Here is a 7,301-nt window from a genome sequence, read left to right on the forward strand (position 1 = left end):
ACTCACTGTCTTCCACCTTTAATCTGAGTGCATTCTTTAGCAAATAGGAAACCTCCATGTGACAGATCTGCCAGACCTGCTGAGTTTATCCAGCAGTTTCTGTTTTTATTTCAGATTTCCAGCATCCATGGTATTTTGCTTTCAGTAGCTGCATCACTGCACCCCCCGTCACCCCCCCACCCCCCGCAACATTATGATTCTCCTGGCTGACACATAGGGTCAAATTTTACCAATAAATGCATGCATTTAAATTGACTTAATGGGCTGCATGCCCAAACTTACTGGCATTTCCCCCTATACCACTGCGTTTGCCCATCCAGATTTGGCACGAAACAGACATGGTCCGCAGAGGTCTGTTTTAGTTGCTCCAGCATGTGAGTGGGTAAGTTCAGAGTTTCCGGTGGCTTTCTGACTCAGATTGGTGGTGGGGCGGGGTAGGTGGAGGGAGGTGGGCCAGTTCGTTCTCTGTTGCGGGGGAGGAGGGAGGGAGAGATGTTCCTGGCATGGAGACATGTCAGTGGGGAACATAAGAACATAAGAACATAAGAAATAGGAGCAGGAGTAGGCCATCTAGCCCTTCGAGCCTGCCCCGCCATTCAATAAGATCATGGCTGATCTGTCGCTGCTCAGTTCCACTTTCCCGCCCTCTCCCCATAACCCTTAATCCCCTCACTTATCAAAAACCCATCAACCCGCGTCTTAAAAATATTTAGCGAGGCAGCCTCCACCACTTCAATGGGCAGAGAATTCCAGAGATTCATCACCCTTTGAGTGAAGAAGTTCCTCCTCAACTCCGTTCTAAACCGCCTCCCCTTTATCTTGAGGCTGTGCCCCCTAGTCCTACTGTCTTTTTTGAGTGGGAAGAGTCTCTCCACCTCTATCCTATCCATCCCATTCATCATCTTATACGTCTCAATGAGATCTCCCCTCATTCTTCTAAACTCTAACGAGTACAAGCCCAGTTTATTCAGCCTCTCCTCATAGCTCAACCCCCTCAACTCCGGTATCAGCCTAGTAAACCTCCTCTGCACTCCCTCCAAGGCCAAAATATCCTTGCGCAGGTGCGGCGCCCAAAACTGCACACAGTACTCCAGCTGCGGCCTCACCAATGCCCCATACAGCTGCAGCAAGACCTCCCTACTTTTATATTCAATCCCCCTCGCTATGAAGGCCAGCATCCCGTTCGCCTTCCTGACCACCTGCTGCACCTGCAAGCTGGGTTTTTGCAACTCATGCACAAGGACCCCGAGGTCCCTCTGCACCGTCGCCTGCTGCAGTTTTTCGCCACGTAAGTAATAGTCCTTCCTACCATTCTTCCTACCAAAGTGGACCACCTCACACTTGCCAACATTAAATTCCATTTGCCATTTCCTGGCCCATTTGCCCAGCCTATCTAGATCCTTCTGCAGACTCTCCACAACCTCCGCACAATTTGCCGTTCCCCCAATCTTGGTGTCATCAGCAAATTTTGACACCCTACACTCGGTTCCCTCCTCCAGATCATCTATATAAATGGTAAAAAGCTGAGGCCCCAGCACCGACCCCTGGGGCACTCCACTAGTCACCATCCGCCAATCCGAATAGCACCCATTGACCCCCACTCTCTGCCTCCTAGAGTTTTGGGAGCTTTTCTCCAACTGTGAGGAGGATTTCCCCATGTATGGGGGGGGCGGATTCTGTTTCTGGGGAGGATTCCATGGCGGGATGGGGGATTGTGCATATGGGGGAGTTGTCTCATGTTTGTCCAAGATCCTTTTTAAAATTTTTATTCATTTAGCTCTGGGTGTTCTTTAAAAAATGGTGCCCTGACATCTAAAAAATTCTCCAAAAAAAGGGCAGCATGGACAAGTTAGGCCGAAGGGCCTGTTTCCATTCTGTAAACCTCTATGACCTCTATGACTAAGCAGCAAACAGAATAGCTAACGGTTGCACAAAGGACAGAGTCAGAGAAATGGATTGTGAAACCGTGGAGGGAGATAAACACAAACATTTCCGATTCATTTATAGATGCCTGCAGTAGAAATTAACAGCAACGTTCACAGCTAAATCACTGCTGCTATCATTTAAATCCATTTCTTATAACAACCAGTATTATATTTAAATGAAAGCACAGCAGGCGACGGTGCAGAAGGACCTCGGGGTCCTTGTGCATGAGTCGCAAAAACCCAGCTTGCAGTTGCAGCAGGTGGTCAGGAAGGCGAATGGGATGCTGGCCTTCATAGCGAGGGGGATTGAATATAAAAGTAGGGAGGTCTTGCTGCAGCTGTATAGGGCATTGGTGAGGCCGCAGCTGGAGTACTGTGTGCAGTTTTGGGCGCCGCACCTGCGCAAGGATATTTTGGCCCTGGAGGGAGTGCAGAGGAGGTTTACTAGGCTGATACCGGAGTTGAGGGGATTGAGCTATGAGGAGAGGCTGAATAAACTAGGCTTGTACTCGTTAGAGTTTAGAAGAATGAGGGGAGATCTCATTGAGACGTATAAGATGATGAATGGGATGGATAGGATAGAGGTGGAGAGACTCTTCCTGCTCAAAAAAGACAGTAGGACTAGGGGGCACAGCCTCAAGATAAAGGGGAGGCGGTTTAGAACGGAGTTGAGGAGGAACTTCTTCACTCAAAGGGTGGTGAATCTCTGGAAATCTCTGCCCGTTGAAGTGGTGGAGGCTGCCTCGCTAAATATTTTTAAGAAGCGGGTTGATGGGTTCTTGATAAGAGAGGGGATTAAGGGTTATGGGGAGAGGGCGGGAAAGTGGAACTGAGCCACAACAGATCAGCCATGATCTTATTGAATGGCGGGGCAGGCTCAAAGGGCTAGATGGCCTACTCCTGCTCCTATTTCTTATGTTCTTATGTTCTTATGACAAAGCAAATTAAAATGTCCCTAATAGTAATGTGTACTTGTATCTATTGTGTGTATGTTGCCAATTTAAAAAAAATTATTAATCTACCCATCAACAGAAAGAAACATTCCACTATTAAAAAGGCAATGAACTTTGTATAAACCTGGGTCATAGGATATTTATACAGTATAAATTTGTCTTGACATAGGGTAAGGTACAAACCCTGTAATATAAAAACAAAGTTAAATTTTAACTATAGTAAAAGGTCTGTTAACATAATGTCACAAACCTAGATGATGTTATAAGAACATAAGAACATAAGAAATAGGAGCAGGAGTAGGCCATCTAGCCCTTCGAGCCTGCCCCGCCATTCAATAAGATCATGGCTGATCTGTCGTGTCTCAGTTCCACATTCCCGCCCTCTCCCCATAACCCTTAATCCCCTCGCTTATCAAAAACCCATCAACCCGCGTCTTAAAAATATTTAGCGAGGTAGCCTCCACCACTTATCTGTGAGGGTGTCCCAACCCTCATGGTAGTGTATAATTTTGTTTACAGAAATCATATGAGGAGTCATGTGGAAGACCCAGTGAGAAAGTAACCAGTCCAATTGTAGTATAACACTCATTAAAGACTATTTATTACAATAAAGAAAAGACACATATACACAAACAGGACCATAATGATCTTAAGACGGTTACTTCTAGGAACTACTAAACACACACACACAATTTATGTAGAAGTTGCCCTTTTTGATCCAAAGATCAAAAGATCCAGAGATCCATTTGACCCACCTCCCTCCTGCCCCCCAATCAGAGAATGAACTGACCCACCTCCCTCCACGTTTGGGTGTGCAAGCAATCTAAACTCTTTCAGGATTTCCCTCTTTCCAAAAAATATCCACTTTAATAGATCTGTGTGTAAAGGCCAGATTATAGTTACTTACACCTAACATGATTGAAGAGTTATTCCGGGAAACATCTCTTCTTGGTTCAAAGAAAATATTGTTTTAACTGCCTCCATGAAGGTTTCTGAAGTCTTGCGTCTTGTCCGCTAGCAAGAATTGGCTCCCAGGCTGCAAGGTGAAATCTGCCTCCCTGGTTCCCTGACTGCTAGCAATAATACTAAATCTCTCGGTACTTGTCGTCTGTCTCCTCAACTTCTGTGGCTCTAAAAAAAATTAACATATGTATGCCTCCCCCTTGATGGTTCAATCATCTAATTAAGGTGGTTCCTATTGGCATGATGATGTGTTCTTCTGGTCTGTTGTAAACTTCATTACTGGGAGACTCATATCCTGTGAAATGCCTTTTGAAATGCTGGCGGCCTCTACCTGTTAGTTTCCTCCATTCTTGATATTGTTTGTTACTAGGTACATTCATGACAACAGGAACACAGAAGATGGGAGCAGGAGCAGGCTGTTCAGCCCCTCAAGCTTGCTCTGTTAATTAAATGTTATATAACAAACCACATGTTTGTTGTATTAAGTGTGATGTGGATATGCCGGCGTTGGACTGGGGTAAACACAGTAAAAAGTCTGACAACACCAGGTTTAAGTCCAACCGATTTATTTGATAGTAAATTCACTAGCTTTCGAGGTTACCCTCTTCGTCAGGTGAATGGAGAGTTCTGGCCTCAGGCAGAGCGTAACCATCTGCCTGAGGCCAGAACTCTCCATTCACCTGACAAAGAGGGTAACCTCGAAAGCTAGTGAATTTACTATCAAATAAATCGGTTGGACTTAAACCTGGTGTTGTCAGACTTTTTACTGTGTGAACGGCAAATTGTGCGGAGGGTGTGGAGAGTCTGCAGAAGGATCTAGATAGGCTGGGCGAATGGGCCAGGAAATGGCAAATGGAATTTAATGTTGGCAAGTGTGAGGTGGTCCACTTTGGTAGGAAGAATGGTAGGAAGGACTATTACTTACGTGGCGAAAAACTGCAGCAGGCGACGGTGCAGAGGGACCTCGGGGTCCTTGTGCATGAGTCGCAAAAACCCAGCTTGCAGGTGCAGCAGGTGGTCAGGAAGGCGAATGGGATGCTGGCCTTCATAGCGAGGGGGATTGAATATAAAAGTAGGGAGGTCTTGCTGCAGCTGTATAGGGCATTGGTGAGGCCGCAGCTGGAGTACTGTGTGCAGTTTTGGGCGCCGCACCTGCGCAAGGATATTTTGGCCCTGGAGGGAGTGCAGAGGAGGTTTACTAGGCTGATACCGGAGTTGAGGGGATTGAGCTATGAGGAGAGGCTGAATAAACTAGGCTTGTACTCGTTAGAGTTTAGAAGAATGAGGGGAGATCTCATTGAGACGTATAAGATGATGAATGGGATGGATAGGATAGAGGTGGAGAGACTCTTCCCGCTCAAAAAAGACAGTAGGACTAGGGGGCACAGCCTCAAGATAAAGGGGAGGCGGTTTAGAACAGAGTTGAGGAGGAACTTCTTCACTCAAAGGGTGGTGAATCTCTGGAATTCTCTGCCCGTTGAAGTGGTGGAGGCTGCCTCGCTAAATATTTTTAAGAAGCGGGTTGATGGGTTTTTGATAAGAGAAGGGATTAAGGGTTATGGGGAGAGGGCGGGAAAGTGGAACTGAGCCACGACAGATCAGCCATGATCTTATTGAATGGCGGGGCAGGCTCGAAGGGCTAGATGGCCTACTCCTGCTCCTATTTCTTATGTTCTTATGTTCTTATGTTATATTAAGGCCTTTTAATATATTTTATTGGTGGTGAGAATGTGAACATGAAAAGATTTCAAGACAGAAAGGTCCAATAACCCCATCATATTTTGATTAATCTGAACTCCCTACTTAATAACTTCATATTATATGTTAGATATCATGATCCACCTAGTGTTAGAATGATGAAGTTGTGTTCTCTGATATGATGGCTGAATTTTACCACCCCACCTGCCACAGGGATCAGAGCAGGCAAGGGACAGACAATGGGAAGGTCCGTTGACCTCGGGTGGGATTTTTTGGAACAAGGCCATAAAATCCCACCCGGTGTGTTAAAAATAGAGAGGTCTATTTTTTAAATTAGTCATTTATAGATGGAAAACCATTCGTGCTGCACTGGCCACATCCAAATTATTGCTCTGTACTCCCTTTTGAGTGACAATTCATAAATCAGCTCCATAATTTCTAAAACAGACCAATTTACCAAAAGAAGCAAGGAATGACTCTGAAGCACACCATCTTGTATTAACAAGAGTGTAGTATTCAACGCTAGACAGCAATCACGTGTCAATTTGAAAACATGGAGTATGGCAGATTCAGTTTGATAGTTTAGGTTTATTGTACCATGAATGAAACTCAAGTTACACATCACTGTGGGGCTCAAAGCAGTGTTATCTGCTGGTGCTCAGTGTTTACAGGTAAAGAGAAACCAGTTCAGGACAGATTTGTTGGCATTATCTGGTAGATGTCAATCCATGAAACTATCTTTCTGCAGAAAATGGGAGAATTAGTTCAAAATGAAGATTTTCATAAAACAGCAGAGAAGAAACACAGTGCGAACTATGACACCTACTTCTACAAGAATGCACATGCCCAGGAATGTTAATTGTTAAAAGGAACAAAGATAAGGAAAACTTATTTGTTCCTTGTTTTCTTCCAATACAGAAACTTTCTTACAACCTCGATAGACAATTTACATTGGACTTATAAATTTGATCCAGAATAAAGAACCTGGTGTAGAATAGGATTAAATTGATAGTAAATGTGTTTAATAAAGGTGAATTTTAAGAACCATTTTATTTAGTCTGAGTGAGGAACAATCTGAATTTCCAGTCTTCCCCAGAAAATTAACTGTAAATTGATAAATAAAAGATCAGATTAAAAAGCTAGCCAATTTGAACAATATTAGGTGATAAAGGTAGATGCAAGAAACACTTCCCTTGCTGCATTATCTGTTTTAACAAAAAAGTGGTTTCATTTGTTTAAGGTAATAAAAAGTAATCACAAGAGAACACTAGTGGGTTCTATTGCAAAGGGTCAGACTGAGATTTCCTAAAGCCCAAGAGAATAAACATACTGCCTGGTCCATTACTAAACCTGGAAAACTTTAAGATTGGTTGTCAAGAAGATTTGGTTCTTATTGGCTTTGTGCAGCAGGCACTTTGAGCGAACTGCAAATTTATCCTGTGATCGCTTCCTTCTGCACAAGATATGTCCTTCTGGAGCCAATGGTACCAACACTACCCTTACCTGATAAAAAGCAGCTTTTGACATATTAGCTGATCAGTGTTAGGGGCTGAAACACCTTGTTTATGCTTAGAGCTTCTGGATTAAGAGGTGAGAAGTCAGCCAGGTTTCTTGATACTCAACACAACTTGGTGATCTAATGCTAGGAAGTGCATTTGTGTGTAGATCAAGTGGGGACAGGACTTCAGCATGGCTCCAATGCCTTCGCAGTTGAATAGCCCTCAAGACTTTATTTCTCACATATGAAATTAGGTAGGTCATT

The sequence above is a fragment of the Carcharhinus amblyrhynchos genome, chromosome 2 (genome assembly GCF_965287045.1).
Source record: "Carcharhinus amblyrhynchos chromosome 2, sCarAmb.v2.hapA, whole genome shotgun sequence".
NCBI classification, from domain to species: Eukaryota; Metazoa; Chordata; class Chondrichthyes; order Carcharhiniformes; family Carcharhinidae; genus Carcharhinus; species Carcharhinus amblyrhynchos.